General features: G+C 42.7%; 1 protein-coding gene across 1 annotated transcript in view; it reads right to left on the minus strand.

Moving 5' to 3' along the window:
- Positions 1–14620, minus strand: part of Prickle2 (prickle planar cell polarity protein 2) — a 109283-nt gene extending 94663 nt beyond the window's left edge. The window contains exon 1 of the mRNA XM_052174351.1: positions 14113–14620. The gene's annotated coding sequence lies outside the window, so the exon portion shown is untranslated. The remainder of the gene's footprint in view (positions 1–14112) is intronic.
- Positions 14621–18298: the final 3678 nt, after the last annotated feature.

Below are 18298 nucleotides of genomic sequence, written 5' to 3' on the forward strand. Positions count from 1 at the left end.
ATTATGAGTAGACAGAGTGAGCTCTCAGAGGACAAGAGCTTGGCCACGGATGGTGTCTCCATGGCAACACTGCTACTTGCATCACTGCATCCCTATGCAAGGCTGTGGATATCCAGAGACGCTCTGATTTTGTTAGCTGTCAGACTTGCTGCTCTGCTAAGAATAAACTAGGACAGACAGTATCAGTTAGTCCTTTGGACAAACGCCTCCATTCTCTTTGTATGTGTGCTAACTAGAATTTTATAGTATATTTGTTTTGCTTCACTGGATATTTGATATACTTAGGTGTGGACTATGCAAGATATTGATCATGATCCTTGTTAGGGGATTACACATCTTTACTATATTTTTTGTTGTTTCCAATATTATATAAATGATGTTTCTCATGTCTTAATACATAATAAAGAAAATAAATTAGATATTACTAATCTCTTGGGCTGATCAAGTACTCTCAAGCTCTAGACCAAGCTCTATGTATTCAGTTTAGGTAATGTGTAATTTCTCATACCCCTTTTAAGGCCAGTCAGAAGATCAATGCTGTTGTAGTTGAGGACAATATGACCCAGACACCCAATGCTGTGTTTATTGGCCTTTAGGGTTAGAGGTGTCTGGAGTGCTACAATCCTTTTTTTCCCCTGAGCCAAAGGAGAGTCAGTTTGGTTTCATGTCTGGGGACTTCATCTTGACTTTGCTTTTTAAGGAAACATTTAGTGGGTATGTGTTAAAAGTCTCTGCTAAGACCTCTCCTATACTCATTGCTTAATCCTCAAACCACACTAAGAGATGGGAATTATCTTCACTTTATATACGGGACAACCAAGGCTGAAAGTTTCTGGAACTTATCCAAGCCTTCACCCAAGACCTCAAGGGTTCTGCGGGGCCCCTGCAGACAGACTATTGTCGATTCCTTAATCCATGTAAAACAAGCAATGTTTTTCTCTCGGCTCACACAGAGGCCCCCAAATCACTGGCAAGTCATAGGAAATTCTTAAGTGGCTGCTTATTAATAACATTTTCAGTTTATATTAGGCCGCCTTTCATCCAAGGGAACTTGGCCAGCTCCATACACAGAGAACCGCAGAAAGCCAACCATCTCTGGTGGGAATGGGGGCCAGCTGGCAGCCACAGCCTTCAGGGGCTTGGCTTGCAGGGATTCTGGCACCAGTAACACCCTTCAGAACCTGACAGGGGCCCTTTAATATCTATACTGAAGAGCTCAAGGCACAAACTTCCCAGAAATCCATGTTTCTTGGTGACTGAGGCCAAGGGCTCAAGATGACCCCAGTGGATTTGCAAAACAAAAGCATCAAGAAATTGTGAGCTTATAAAAAATACCGATGCTGGATGGAAAGTCTGTCATTCATATTGAATTAGACACAACAGGGAAAGATGATTTTTTTTTTTCCCCAAGGGAGGCCTTAAACACAAACAAAACAACTCTCAGGGTTTCCCACTGGAGGGATAGGAGAAAAGGAAGATAAGACGCTAACTTCCCTGCACCAAGCTGGGCTTTGTGGTTTTGTTCTTGGCCAGAACTCATTTCCTCTTTCTGCAGGAGAGAAAGGAAGGAGTGAAGTCCATAGGATGAAAATAACATTTCCTGGTTTCATGTTTTATTGGAAAGAAGCCTTTGGTGGATTGGATTCACATGGTCTGCAGAAGGAGAGTTTTGAAAATGTGTTCTATTCAGATGTGATGAGGCGCTTAGAGGAGAGATGGATGCTCCTGATTCCTCCTCCTTCAAGGACGGGGGTTGGGGTTGGGGATGAGGTGATGCCCACACTCTTGGAGCACAGCAGATGAGATGAACAGCTCGCTGGGGGTGGGAGATGAATCTCAGTACTTATCCTCCCCTCCCCCGCCCCAGGCCTGGGCTGCCCCAGCAGCCTGCTCTACTCTTTCCCACTTCCTCCCCTTCTGAACTCTGGTTTCCACCGCTGTTCTTACAACGATGCCAGTGACACTCAGCTCTCTAGCTTGAATGGTCCCAGGAGTAATAAAACAAAGGACACGTCCCCTAACTGTGGTTGTCATCGCTGTCATTGTCGTCGTCGTCTTCATTGTCATCGTCATCCCCGCGGACTCTGTCTCAGTCCTCTCTGTCCAGCTGTACTGCACTCCACACAGCCATGGTTGATGCTGCAGCCACATTGGTCTGTATTTGCCCCTTGACCTTGCTGAGGCCAGCTCACCCTTGGACCTTTGCAGCTGCTGGTCTGCCTAGAACATCTTTCCTCGAGTGCCTGGTCACCTGTCTGCTCATCATCACTTGTGACATCATTCAAATATACAGATTCTCCTTTACTTAAAAATGTTCACCTCCTCATTCCCCAGTCTCTTGTTTTTAATTTTTCCTTAGCAGTTGCCACTAGTTGAAATTATTATCATTGATGGTATGTCTCTCAGGTTTTTCTTATGGAATGTAAATTCTGTAAGGTCAAAGATCTTGTAACCAAAACAATCAGCATCTAGTCCCTCCCCTCTCTCTCCTTGTGCTCATGGCCAGCCTCTACTCCTCTACACACACTCTCTCTCTTTCACTCTCTGCCTTTATCTGTCTCTATTACCCCCTCAACTCCCTTCCCCATGCCCTGAATAAACTCTATTCTACCATCATGTGGCTGGTCCCTCAGGAGGAAGGGTGCATCAACATAGGCCCTCAAAGGCACCCCCTTCTCCCACACCTGACTATACACCCACCAAACATATTCCTTCTCTCCTTTTTATAAACACAGCAACTGGAATATAAATAAATAAAATAATCTAAATAAAAAATGGTATATAGTTATGATTTGCAGTAACTTAAAATGTGTACTGTTACGGGGCCACAGTTGTAGTGTGACTCAAGTAGGTAATAAGAAGTAGTATATCACAAAGATCACATCAAAGAAAACTACCTTTGGCCTCTGCTATGAAGTACACAAAAGAATAATGACAGAGAGGACGATCATTACTGTTGGGACAGTATGTCAGCACCCTTTGATCATGCTATGTGCACTATTGAATATTCAATATTTAAAAGTTGAGAGATTATGATGTCCAGAGAGCAGACAGACTAAAAACTTCTGGCCTACCCACTGTAAATGTCCAGGAGCATCGGGAAGTTGTGAAGGAGCCAAATGTATCTGGAAAGGAAAAAGCAAGGGCTGCCTTGGGTGTAGCACCGAGGCTACAGCGCTTAACTAGCCCACCTATAACATGGAAGGAAGTCATGGGTCTCCTTCTAGTCCAAGACAATGGAGCTTTAGATTCCATGTAGTCACGGGCACAGGAGGCGTGTTCTTAATGGGCTGAACACTACCTGGCTTTTAGTCCTCCATTAATCAAGGAGAGTTCCCTGAACTAGACTTTAGCCATGTACCCCTTGGTTGAGTAGTTCTTAAGTGGGAGTGACCTGATGCCTTCAGGAATATGGAGAGAGCTGAGGCTCTTTGCATTTCTTAGAAATGAACACAGACACATTCAATTTTGTACTTAACTTCAAAAAGGTCATCAGTCCTCTCAGTATTGTGGTTTACCTAAGAAAGCTTGGTTTCTTGAATTGCTTAAGTGTGAAAATACCTTCTCTGAAAGAACATAAAGTTGGGTAAGTAAAGAGGTGGGGATCTGGGAGGAGTTGGGGGATGGGAAAGAATATGATAAAATGTCCTACATAAAATTCTCAAATAACACACTTTTTTTTAAATGTATTTCTTTTTGAAATACCATATATCATACATTCCTAATAATATTGCATATTCATTCCTGAATATCCCAATGAAAAAGTATTATATTTGCAGCACTTTAATGGGTATGCTTAAGTCATCTTCTAATTATTGTTTTATATAATTATAAATCAATTTTAAAAAATGGAATTCAGTAATAAAAGGTATTTTTCCATTCAAACTTGGCAATATGGTATAGAACAGAGACAAGTACATATTTATTATTTGATACATACTACTTTCCATTGTATTTTCATGAATTTTTAAATAGAAAAACACAGGCATATATTTTATAAACATTTGTGCACCTTATTTTATTTTTTCAATTGTGGTAAAACATTTTAAAGACTTAGCCTCACAGCCATTTATCAGGGTAAAGCCCAATATGTTCCATGTATTCCCATTGTTGTATAGTCAATCAGTAGTCCTTGCTTTGTGTTACAAAGCAAAACTTTAAATTCCTTAAATTAGAAAAAAGAAAGAAAATACCTTCTCTACTAGTTTAGACTTCCCACAAGGCCTCCAACCTTGCCTTGCATCCTGAAAAGCTATGTCTCACTCTCTGTAACGCTCTTCCAAAAATTTGAATTAACACATGATATGGCAATGACCACTTCATGAGTAAAAGTTGTGAAACAGTTTTAAAGTGCTATAAGGGCATTGTAGGGGCAGGCTAGGCAACCAGCTGATAGACGGAAAGGAAGACAGTGTGGGGCTCCCTGACTGGCTTGACAACCAGCTTTCCACCTCCTAACCTCCCAGAAGGCATTGGTTCCAACAAATGAAGAACCTGATGTCTAGACAGGAGAAACACCTGAGTTGTTTGGGTGGTATTTTCTTTTATTGTGCGTATATTTAGTGTGTGTGTGTCTATGTTCATGTGTGTGCCTACACATATTCTTATGAGCTGTGAAAGTGGAAACACACACTTATTTCACAAGTGAGTGAAGGACAGAGATCAATGCTGGATGTCTTTTTCTATTATTTTTCCACTTTGTTTTTTTGATACAGGATCTCCCAGGGAAATCTGAAATTCATCTATTTAGGGATATAGTTATGTGCCATGATTTCTGGTTGTTACACAGATCTCAGGCTCCAAACTCAGGTCCTCATGTTTATGTGGCAGGAACTATACTGACTAAGCCATCTCCCTATCTCCCCGGATCTGACTGAGCAGTGTTTCCACCCTGCTTCCCAGTGAGACAGGTATTTCACGGGACCCAGCCTGAATAAGACACAGGATGGTGGTCATTCCAACACGTGACAAGTTTCGTGCACCTTCTGAGATAATGGGATGGAGTAAGCATGGAACCCTTCGCTGCTTTTACTACTCAAGTGAGGTTTAAACTAAGTCCTGAAGCAGCTAATTCAAATAAAGAATAAAAGCTGGAGCCTTCTGAATTGAGTGCTTTTCCTTCCTGCAGAGCCCTGGGTATCTATGACAAAGGCAATTTAGCAGCAGCACTGGGGAGCTTTACAGAACTGCAGAACCTGCATTCCCACAATGCCTCAGGCACGTGCAGGTAAATATGGAAGCCTGGTCTCCAGCATATTATAGTCTCCAACATAGGGCTTTTAAAATTCTTGTCATGATTCAAGGCCCATACCTAAACATAGTAAAAGCAATATACAGCAAACCGGTAGCCAGCATCAAACTAAATGGAGAGAAACTTGAAGCAATCCCACTGAAATCAGGGACTAGACAGGGCAGCTTATCTTTTCTCCTTATCTTTTCAATATTGTACTTGAGGTACTACCTCAGGCAATTAGACAATATAAGGAGGTCAAAGGGAAACAAATTGGAAAGGAAGAAGTCAAACTATCATTATTTGCAGATGATATGATAGTCTACCTAAGTGACTCAAAAAACTCCACTAGAGAACTCCTACAGCTGATAAACAACTTCAGCAAAGTGGCAGGTTATAAAATCAACTCAAACAAATCAGTAGCCTTTCTATACTCAAAGGATAAGCAGGCTGAGAAAGAAATTAGGGAAATGACACCCTTCACAATAGCCACAAACAGTATAAAGTACCTTGGGGTGACTCTTACCAAACATGTGAAAGATCTGTATGACAAGAACTTCAAGACTCTGAAGAAGGAAATGGAAGAAGACCTCAAAAAAATAGAAAAATCCCCCATGCTCATGAATCGGCAGGATTAATATAGTTAAAATGGCCATTTTGCCAAAAGCAATATACAGATTCAACGCAATACTCATCAAAATCCCAACTCAGTTCTTCATAGAGTTAGAAAGAGCAATTCTCAAATTCATCTGGAATAAAACCCAGGATAGCTAAAACTATTCTCAACAACAAAAGAAATTCTGGGGGAATCAGTATCCCTGACCTCAAGCAAGACTACTGAGCAATAGTGTTAAAAACTGCATGGTATTGGTACAGTGACAGGCAGGCAGATCAATGGAACAGGATTGAAGATCCAGAAATGAACCCACACACCTATGGCCACTTGATCCTTGACAAAGGAGCTGAAAACATCCAATGGAAAAAAGATAGCCTTTTCAACAAATGGTGCTGGTTCAATTGGAGGTCAGCATGCAGAAGAATGCGAATTGATCCATTCTTATCTCCTTGTACTAAGCTCAACTCCAAATGGATCAAGGACCTCCACATAAAGCCAGACACTCTGAAGCTAATAGAAAAGAAACTGGGGAAGACCCTTGAGGACATCAGTACAGGGGGAAAGTTCCTGAACAGAACACCAATAGCTTATGCTGTAAGATCAAGAATTGACGAATGGGACCTCATAAAATTACAAAGTTTCTGTAAGGCAAAGGACACCATCAAAGGACAAATCGGCCACCAACAAATTAGGAAAAGATCTTCACCAACCCTGCATCAGATAGAGGGCTAATATCCAATATATACAAAGAACTCAAGAAGTTAGACCCCAGAAAACTAAATAACCCTATTAAAAATGGGGTACAGAGCTAAACAAAGGATTTTCACCTGAAGAACTATGGATGGGGAAGAAACATCTTAAAAAATGTTCAACTTCATTAGCCATTAGGGAAATGCAAATCAAAACAACCCTGAGATTTCACCTTACACCAGTCAGAATGGCTAAGATTAAAAATTCAAGAGACAGCAGGTGTTGGAGAGGATGTGGAGAAAGAGGAACACTCCTTCACTGCTGGTGGTGTTGCAAACTGGTACAACCGCTCTGGAAATCAGTCTGGTGGTTCCTCAGAAATCTGGGCACATCACTTCCAAAAAATCCTGCTATACCACTCCTGGGCATATACCCAGAGGATTCCCCAGCATGTAATAAGGATACATGCTCCACTATGTTCATAGCAGCCCTATTTATAATAGCCAGAAGCTGGAAAGAACCCAGGTATCCCTCAACAGAAGAATGGATGCAAAAAATGTGGTATATATAATACAATAGAGTACTATTCAGCCATTAGAAACAATGAATTCATGAAATTCTTAGACAAATGGATGGAGTTGGAAAACATCATACTAAGTGAGGTAAACCAGTCTCAAAAGATCAATCATGGTATGCACTCACTAATAAGTGGATATTAGCCTAGAAAATTGGAATACCCAAAACATAATCCACACATCAAATGAGGTACAAGAAGAACGGAGGAGTGGCCCCTGGTTCTGGAAAGACTCAGTGTAGCAGTATAAGGCAAACCAGAACAGGGAATTAGGAAGGGGTGGGTGGGAGAACAGGGGGAGGGAAGGGGACTTATGTGACTTTCGGGGAGTGGGGGGCCTGAAAAGGGGAAATCATTTGAAATGTAAATAAAAAATATATTGAATAAAAGAAATTCTTGTCATGAACATCCAGTAGAGGAAATGACAGCACAGCCCTTCACTGACACAATCAAATTTACTTAGAGAGTTCACATTCAGGAAGGCCAGGGCTGGGAATGAGTTTACTGATCAGCTGACTCAGAATCCCTTGTTTCAAGAGAGAAGAATGAAAGGAAACCCAGCCCTTGACATCAGACAAAAGGTCTTGAGCAACATCCCCAGACCCTCTCCCCAGAAGCCAAGGAGCATGCACATAGGCAAAGTGCGGCTTGGCAGAATTTCCCAGTCCCTCTCATCTGGCCACCTCCTCCCTTGGCCTTCCTATTCTCCTACCCATTCTCACACTCACATCCTCTAAGCCAATTAAAAACAGTAGGTGTCAAATGAACTACTATATTTAATCTCTTGAATGCTTCTAATCCAATAGTTATGAAACAAGATTATTTTTAACTAAGGGGTCCATAGAGAACATCTAGAAGGAAAGAAATATCTATCAGTCATAGTACCATATAGGTACAAGGAAGCCTTTTAAAAAGGTGGACACACTTCAGCATTGGGATTATGGTTATGTTGAATTCCTCACTGCTTATGAAACCTAGAGAAAGTTCCTTAGCCTCTCAAAGTCTTGTTTGCCCAATTGTTTAACATTCCTTTGTCTCACTTTCTCTGACTTCCCTTCATTTTCAGGCTAACAAGTCTCATGATGGCTCTGTTCTGAGCACAAGATATAGTCAATGGAAAGGATTCTGTTCTTCCAGTTAAGGAGGAAGAATGGATCTAACACATTGTTCAAATTTGCAAAGCCAAGACTGAAAACAAATTCATATTTCCAAAGACCTCCAAATTTAGTAAACCAGAATGATGACTCCTATGAGCCATCTCAGACAACCAAGCCAACATATATGTTCATCACATAAGTAATTAATAAATTAGAGACATGAGAGCTGTCTGAATCAAGTAAATTATGTGAATCATAATTATGTTGAGTAGCAAGTAGGTCCTCATGTCATGATAGTTATTGCTTCTATATACCCTAATACTAGAATACAGACAAGCAAAAGCATGTGCTTCAATGTATACTATAACTATTCTGAAACTGAAAATACATGTTTCTCAGTTGAGTAGTGGAACTTTCATGAATCCGATATCTCCAAGGACTCATAACTGATGAACAGAGGCCCAGAAAATAGTTAGGAAAATGGTACACTGCCTAGGTGAAATGAAATGCTAAGAATTTTTTGTCTTAGTTACTCTTAATCCTGAATGGGGCTGGGCAATATTTATAAGGCTTGATTTTTAAGGAGGAAAACCAAGGAGGAGTTGAGGCCAAAGAAGTTCCTAGTGCAAGAAGAGAGACAAGCCAGGCATCTGTCATCTGAGGCAGGCAGGCTGGGCGATGGCCTGCTAAAGGTCCAACAGAGTTCAGCTCTCACCACATCCTAAGACAGAGGGGACTCCACTTGTCTGTGCATTGGTTACATACTGGTGTGGGAAAGAAGGGGAGGAATAGAAATCTCTGGTGCACCCTTAGCATGTGTGCCACTACTGCGCCAGCGAGCACATCTTGCAGATGGCTTGCTATTTGTAGCTTGTAGCGTTTATAGCCGCATTCCAGAACAGGCCTCTTTCTCAGGAGTAGTTGGCCAATACAAATCAGACTTCAGAGCTTTCTTTTTTCTTTCTTTTTTTCTTTCTTTTTTTCTTTCTTTCTTCCTTCCTTTCTTTTTTCTTTTTTTTTCTTTTTTTTTTTTGAGAGAGAAAAAAATTAAATGGCTAGGGAAATACAGGAGAATCTAGAAAGAACTGGAGGAAAGGAACGATTATGATGAAAATATATTGCATGAAATTCTCAAATAATAAAACATAAAAAAATAAAAGAGAAAAACAGTAACTGTCTAATAGACCTCCTTGCTATATATAGGTCCTCATTATGACTTGGAGCAAGTGTGACTCCAATGACACATCCCCAAGTAGGTCATCCCTCACTTTGCTCATGTCCACACTGACAACCACAACGTCTTTATGTTCTTTCTATACCTCCTTACAGAGTTACATTTCATTTTCCGACTTGGCCTTCATACTTGTTTTTCTCATCCAAATTATCTTATTTTTGCAATATTTTTAAATTTAAATATAAATACATCATTCCTCTCCTCTTCTATCTCTCCTTGGGTTCCTCTCAAATTCATGGTCTCTTTTCCTTAATTATTATAGGGGTGTATGTATGTGTGCATGCATAAATATATAAATACAATCTGATAAGCCACTTTGTGTTGATTGTGTGTGTGTGTGTGCGCACACGTGTGTATGATTTTAGGGTGGTTCACTAGGAATTTGGGTAACCAATTAGGAGGCACCCCCCTGAGAACACCAATTCTCCCTCTCATCGGCTGCTTGAACACTTTGCCTTGGGGCTGGGCCAGGTCAATTCCTCCCTTCCACATTAGCATGTCCTTTGGTGCTACTGATCGGGTGTTATCCAGGCAGCCATGTTGTAGAGGCAGCATGAGTGTCAGCTCTCCATCTGAAAGGAAGCATTGAGCCAACTTGATTCTCACAGACTTGTGCTAGAAGCGCACCCGTTTCCTACCACACAAAGATAGGCTCAAAGCATTCTTGCCAACAAGTTCCTTCAAAAGGTCGATGGTGCTTTAGTGTAAAATATGTGCTGGGCCAAAGAGTCAAGATCTCAGAAGGCTTCCCTCTGGTTTAGGGGCATGGACGAAAAGAGAACCTTTTTTCCTATCCTTCCCCCACTTTTGCTTTCCCCCCTTCCCCACTGCAGTTGCCTTTGGTTTTACATCCTTTTTGGCATTGGTGGTAGTGATGAAACCAGGGCCTCATGAGTGCTGGACAAGAATGCTACCCCTGAGCCACATCCCTGTTCTAGTAGTCTGAAGAGACAGGCAAGAGCCTTTCTTACTCCTGGGGCACTTGGGTTTCTTCCATCTGAAATAACAGAACAAGCAAATGCTTGGTTTTTAGACTCTAATTAATCACGCACTTAAATAATACACCAAGAGAACAGAAAACTTGGCCTCCAAACCCAAGCGACCAAAATGCTGTGGGGTTTTTGTTGTTGTTGTTGCTTTTGTTTTATGAGACAGGGTTTCTCTGTGTAGCCCTGGCTGTTCTCGAACTCAGTTTGTAGACTACCGGCCTTGAGTTCACAGATATTTGTCTGCCTCTGCTTCTGTGCTGGGGTTAAGGCAGTGTGTCATCACTGGCTCAAAAGTTGTATTTAAAAGTTGGGATAAGGACAAAGTATCAAGTGCTTGTCAACTGCATCAATCAAAAACAAAAGCAAGCAAGCAAGCAAGCATACAAACAAAAAACAAACATAAGATTTTGCCAAAGTCTTATGTAAGCCGTTTCTTGGGCTATCATAGTTCATAGGCCCATTGGTTTATGAAGTAACAACATCACAGAGAAACTCAGGGAGGAAAGGCATCAGTGGCCACTACACACAAAAGAAAGCCATCGACCACATGCCATTCAGAATCCTATCTGAGAGACAGCAGGTTTGACTCTGTGTATTTGATGACAGCAGTAAACAGGAAGCACCGGCTTAGAGGACGTCAGAATGAAGCGGCTGGCCTAGGACAGACAAGTGAGCGGATAGGCAAGAGCCTCCCTCACTCCTGGGGCACGTGGGTTTAGAAACCAGAGGTTGTCACTCTCTCTGTCACCTCTGCTAAGCTGTTTTACCTCCTAACATTTCAGTATTTCAGATGAACAAATCTTAAATCTACTGCCCCCTACTGTTCACAGTTTGAGATTGAATGAGAACTAATAAAGTCATGGTCACCAGGAGGAGGGCAAGGCCAGGCCAGGCCAGGGCAGAGGTTATGACCACAGCGTCTCAACACTTGGAGGGATTACCAAGGTTCCCAGAACAAAAGCTAAATTTCACAGGGGTGTCAAGTGATTCTCCCAAGATCATATATGCTTTCAGAAGGCAATGGAGGCAGGCTACTATACATTATACTAATATTATGTTCCATGAAAAGTATACTTTTTTCATGCTTATAGTAAAGAGCACGTCACCCAGGAGGTACAAACTCTCAGTTCTGAGTTTCTGGAAAACAGATTTTATAGCAGACATCTCTCTGGATCTGCTGATTCCTACCCTACTCCACCACCATGTTTTCGTGGTGACAGGGACCAACCAAACACCTGCTAGGCAAGTGCTCTGTCACTGACCAAATCACTAGCCCTAATTTAATAGTTGTCTCACAAAAGCTGACAGTGGGGTTATATTTCTGGAAGGAAGTAAAGGAAGAAGAATGGGAAGGAGAGAAGAAACATAGACCCTGAGAGGGCAGGGAGAAACAACAGGCCAACTATATGTGTCTGCATCAAATCACTGGGAAAGAGGTATCAGGGCAATGGATGAATGGGAACACACACACACACACACACACACACAGAGAGAGAGAGAGAGAGAGAGAGAGAGAGAGAGAGAGAGCATCTAAACAGGCAAGCAGACCTATTATTTTCTGTTTCCCATAGCCCAGAGGCAGAAACCACCCAGATGGTGGCACCAGTTCTGCCCTGAACTTCAGAGGAGTCATCCAGCAGGTGAAACACATATCAGAGGCCTAGCCTGGGCAGAGAAGAGAAACATCAGTGCAGGAAAAGAAGGGAGAGGCCTGCCTTTCACAGACACTGCTGGAGAAGAACAGAGACCCTAAAGGGCCTTGGCTCTAATTTGGACTCCACAGCTCCCTCAGCGTCACCCATCCAGCTTCCCAGATGGGGGGCCTTTTTAAGGGGGCCTAGTCCAACTAGCACTGACTGATTTTCCTTAAACCATCTTTTAGGTGCATACATCACAGTAGTCCTAAGCAATATACTTTACTGTATCGACTCCATCAGTGGGGTGTGCAGTCCCTTTGAAGGGAAGAGTTTGGCTTCAGCACTGAGCAGGGCCACATCTTTTCTGCAGTCTCACCTCCCAACAGTGAACACCTGACCTTTTCAATGGTTTGATTTGTTTTCTGCAACAATGTTCATAATGCTCATGTCAGTGAAGGAACAGGACTAACAGCTAGCATTTGTTGGGCATTTACAGTGTGGCTGACACAGCTCTGGGGGCTTTTTATATGTCACCTCACTAAAGCCCTACGCTATCACCCTACCCACAGATCTCACACCTCTCCCTATTCACAGAAATGGGTACTCCAAGAGATGCCCAAGCCTCTCCAGCTCTCAGGGTCCAGGCCCTGCATGAGCGTCATCTCATTATTTAACCTCTGAGTCCTCTTCCCTCTCCTTCCACTTCTACAAAGCATTGTCTTTCCTGCATTGTCAACTCTCCCCACTACACCCCAACCCACACATAATGCATGGGGGAAGACTTTACAAAAATAACTGCACTGTTCAAAAATGCTCTCTTTGGCCGATTGCTCTGTAACATGTTAAGGAACACAATGTCTGAGGAAGCCAGTTGTGTTTAGATTCTCACATTAGAAAAGAAAAGTCCCAGGGGGGAATGAGCGCTTGATAGGAAGGAAAAAAAAAACCTCTACAAATACCCCAAGAGGCACTAAAACCCCAATTTTCAGAACATGGTGATTTTTATGGAAGTTGTAACTTACTCTTGAGCTCCATCTTGATCATCTGTGGAAATCATCAGCTGTCTCCTAGGGGGCAGAATAGGCCTCTAGCAAGAAAACGAGGCTGCTTCCTATATTAAAGCCTTATTGCGATCAGTTAAAACTGCCTTCAGGAAGAGACACATAGCAAAGTATACTGCAGGCCTCTTATATGTGGTACCCATGTCTCTATATTCAAGTCATACTAAAGCCCTCCCTTACCCATGACTCCACACATGCTCGTAGTGGAGGTAGACCTCTATCATTGGGGAAGTAATCTATAAGTCTAGGTAATTCCCCAGCCACTCTGGAGGATGTCGACACATCTGGCATATATATTTCTAGTCCTACACATCTGGCATATATATTTCTAGATCACAGCACAGTACCAGAGCACACAGCAAACAACAGGGAGATTAAAAATCAGAACTTCATCCCCAAACCTCCATGGCGAATCAACAGTGCTATGATTGGTTCTGTGGAAATCAAAAGCTAGTGAGAGGAACTAACTGTGAAGACAGGCCAGTAGGGAACAAACACAGTCATGTGTCACAGAAGGCTATGCAGTCAGATTCTGAAGCTCTGTCACCATTTGGAAGCCAAAAGGACTAGCTAAAATTAAACCTCACTAATTTGAGAGCCATTTCTTTATCTGGAAGAGTTAGTGAAGTGTCCATGCCTGCCTCAGCATCTCTGATGTTTCAGATACGTGCTGAAATGGGAGCATCTGTGCATGAATGAATGCTACCAGTATTTGCTTTTTAACACCCCTCCTGCTGTTGTTGTTATTTAAGAAGTGGTCACTGCTAGAGAGAAATACTGTTTCTTAAGCACTAAGCTTTGAGGATACCTAATGTATACCTGTGCCATATCACTTTGCATTTGAACTTTCTGAAATGCAAAGGAAAGACAAAAGTGCCAGACCACCAAGCCACCTCCTGGCCTTAGAGATAATATCTTCCTCAATCCAGAGACTACTAAACACATTCCTGCTTGCTTTGGGAATTAACAAAATTTCTTACCCACCTCCTAGAGGATGAGCGGCGAAGCTTTAGAGGAAGACTGACGCCACGGAGTCTTGATCTGGTCAGTTGCCCCAGTTCACTTTGGAGCTGGTATCAGAAAATGCAAGCAGGTCCTCAGGCAGCCCAAACATCTCCTTTACTGAGTCTCTGCAAATCTGAGCCCTTCCGGAGGCAGGCAGCAGGCTCAAACCCAAACCAGTCTGCTTTTGCATTCCCTTGGAGAGAACGCCCTCCCTAGAAGCGGACCCAGCTGGAGATCCACCAAGCCGGAGAGTGTGACTTGTGCCCTTGTTCTAGGCCTGCCTGAGTCCTGGAATTGTCTTCTCAAGAACCCTTAAACTCGCCGACTTCACGATTATCTGAAGGAAGTCACAGACCCCAGTCTCTGCGTCATCAGCTGATCCTGAGCCAGACCTGGGAGACCAGTCAGCTGCTCACAAAGCCCGGGCCACTGAACCAGGAAATGTGCAGCTCATCCAAAAAATAATAATAACTGTCACGGAGCGCCTGGCAGAGCTGGAGAAGTCGCTGTTCGCAGTTCCAATGCCTGCATCCTCCGCATGCTAATGAGGCTGTGATGTCAGCAAGTCAGTCACAGCATCTGGACGTCCCAGTCTGGCCGCCCAGGGTTGAGATTTATTTACATGTAAATTAGCCTCGCCTTCCAAATCAATAATCCCTAAACCAAAGTGTGTGTGTGTGTGTGTGTGTGTGTGTGTGTGTTGGGGGGGGGGGGGCTTTGCTAATGTAAAGGCTCAGCTCTGTAGCTTCCAAAGGAGCAGAGAAGAAAAAAAAATCACATCTCAGAGAGGCTTGAAAGACACATGGCTGTTCGCCCCCACCTTCTTTTTAAAAGCAACATACCAGAGATCTTAGCTGGGCACAGTTATAGTCTGGGTGCCTGGTTCAGATCATAAACTACCAGCCCTACAGCCAGAACTAGATCAATCTCCCTCCTCACTCCCCTTCTCCCCTCTCCCTCCCACCTCTCTGTCTGTCTCTTTCCCCCTCACTCCCCTTCTCCTCCCTCTTTCTCTCCTCTCCTTCTCTTTCTCCCTTCCTCCCTCCTTCCCTCCTACCTTCCCCACTCTCTCCTCTCTCTCTTTGCTGTGCTCTTTTTATCTCTTCAACTGCTGAACTGGGTTTTTTTTCCCTCCTTCAATGTTCATTTCAGGGTGTCAGCTGTTTGCTGTTCTGGATCAAGTCACCTTTGGGATGATCTGAACCCCAGAATAAAATGCATTCAGCTTCCCCTACTAGCTTGGGTTATGTGACTCCTTAACTCTAATTTCAAGTGAGCACAGGAGACAACATTGTCACAAACCTGGCAGGAGAGTCTGAGGACCCTCAGGCACTTAGACAGTACTGTCCTCTTGGGACTTTAGCAAGGGTGGGCCAGAATTTCCACTGCTGGGCCTTAGAAGGAACATCTTTAAATACCTTGAGCTCTCTATCTTCCTGCACCACAAGAAGCTGTTCAATTAATCAGAAGGAAAGCAGGAAAACCAAAACAAAAAACAAACAACAACAACAACAATAACAAAAACTCAGAGTTGAAACACTAGGGTTTAGAAACACTAGGGTTTAGATTCTACCTTTAGTTCCTGGTAGCTAAGTAATCTTAGACAAATAATTTAACCTGTGAGGTCTTCAGACCTAGTGAGTACCATTCTCCCATCAGATTAACATTTATTATGTGTGATCGTGAGGGGGTGAGTGCACATGGGTATGCATGTGGAGATCAGAGAATAGCCTTCCGAGCTGTTCCTCAGGTGTTTTTTGGCCTGACATCAAGTAGACTAGCCTGGCTTGTTGGGGAGTCTTATGGTCCATCTGTCCCTGCCTTCCCAGTGCTTCCAGGATTGCAAGCTGGAGCCTCCAGGCCTGACTTCTCCCATCGGTTCTGGAGCTGGGGTTTAGGTACTCATGCCTGAGGGTAAGCACTTCACCATCTGAGCCATCTCCCAAGCCCCATAGATAAAGGTTTAATAGACATATACTTTATGCCACACAGGCTACAAGGGCTGGGCATTTCCATAGCGTCTGTCTGCACTCACTGAGCTTATGCACCAACGTGCAATAATAATACAAGCACAAACGCAGACTAGTCAACTATATCGACAGTGAACAAAATGCCATTCAATCTAATAAATAATGATAATTTCTGGGCTTTTCAATGAAACAAGAAAAATGTTTAATCCTAGATGTTTAATCCACCAGGGTTGTCATGTTTTTCTGAGTATTGTTCCTCCATTGTCATCTCCTTTTGCTTTAAAGTAATTTTCTTTTCATGTTCCCTGTTAGTCCAGGGAAACAGAAGGTACGAATCATCAGTCTGGACCCTGAGCCTCTGACAATGAAAAACTATGGACAAGTGCTGTATGTGTGTATGTGTGTGTGTGTGTGTGTGTGTGTGTACATGTGAGAGTGAGGGGGCTGTCAGGTGCAGGGGCTGAGGGAGGCCCAGTCCATCATGCACAGAGGTCCCCCGAGGACAAAGCTGCCAGCGCAGCTCCTCGCCTCCACCCCACCTCTGCCAGAGAGCCCACTGTGATGAGACCTGCCCTTTCAGCTGGAGCTTCTGAAGCTTCAAATGAATTTCTTTGTTGGATGTTGAGAAGGTAAATTATGTCTTTTGTTATACATAATTGTATTAATAATGCTTAATCATTTCTTCCAGAAGGTTTTTTTTTTTTTTCTGGTTCACAGAAGACCTTTATGATTAACAATATGGGACCTGGAAAAACTTTTTTACCCAGAGAAATGGAATATGAGACACATTCTGTTTTAGGTCCCCACTGCACAGAATTCAAATGATGTGGAGAGTCTTATGGCCATACCCACCCTCATTATTTTTCAAGAGGGCACTTATTAAAAATAATTTGGAGCCACCAAAGGCCCAGTAGAAGTGGTGACATCCAACTTCAGGGTGGCCATGGACAAGACTTTTCAACTTGCTTATGGCCCAGTTTTGTCAGATGAAGATGAGCTCATCACACTCTGACCATCTCCACATTACTATGTAAGGATCATGTGATTGACAAGTGATTGACATGAGGAAGAAAATTGGAAGGGAGAGACTTGGGACTCATCTTCAGCTGGAACAGATCTGACATAAGGCTATAGCTTTCAGAAGAACTGGCATCGTAGCATGGAATTTGTAATGTGGTATGGAACTGGTAGCATGCTATGGCACCTGGAATGGATGATCTGGTGTCCACTGCTCTGATTTGGAGCCTAAGGCTCTCTTGCTGCTACTGATAAAAATCTGGGTGGGCCTTGCACCTGCTAGGTAAGCCCTGCATCACTGAATAATACTGATGGTCCCTAAGCCCAGGGCTAGGGACTGTAAAATAGAATGCTAACAATACCTAGCTTTATAGAGCTGTTGGGGGAATATCCATCCAACTGGTTGATTTCAATGGTTGAAAGGAAGACTTTAAAAATCAGTCCCACTCCCAAAGGTATACCCTCAAATTTCCACCTAATATAGATAAGCTTCTGACATGCCTAGTTCTATAAACTCTAATTCAAAAACCCTTGACTCCTAAAAATCTAGGTAAGATAGCATAAAACAAAACAAACAAACAAATAAAACCAAACAAACCAAAGCAAAACAACAACAAAAATCTGCAAAACTGATCAATACCAAGAGGGAGACATTTCTGTTTCTGAAACTGTATATTGGGACAAACCAATCAAGACTATCCTTCACACACAGTGAGGTGGATTCTAACCAGCCAGAGTTGAAATGTAAGTTTAAATGCGTCTGAAATACACGACCTGCCAAGCATTGTAGCTACCCAAATGTGTCCCACTCCCAGTGGCAGTGTTTCTTTTTGTGACCATGAGGCTGCCCCAGAACTGGAGCTCACTGCCACAGCCAGCAACACAAGAAAGTACCAAACCACCCATTACTGTCTTTGGAAAAGATTGACTTTCAAAATTCAAAATTAAGTCTTTTGTGTTATTAGGAATTTGAACAATCATCAAATCTCTCCTATGCCAGTATCTACCTGTATATTTCTGGAATGTGTGCTTTTTTTTTTTTTTAGTTAGCCAATTAGATTTATGTATATTATAAACACAATTACAAGATGCCAATACAGTAATTCCAAAGCCAATTAAAAGCGATAAAGCTTTATCCCAATATTTCTAACCTTATAGAAACTTAGCTATTTGTGGCT

This window comes from Apodemus sylvaticus, chromosome 2 (assembly GCF_947179515.1).
Source record: "Apodemus sylvaticus chromosome 2, mApoSyl1.1, whole genome shotgun sequence".
Taxonomy (NCBI): Eukaryota; Metazoa; Chordata; class Mammalia; order Rodentia; family Muridae; genus Apodemus; species Apodemus sylvaticus.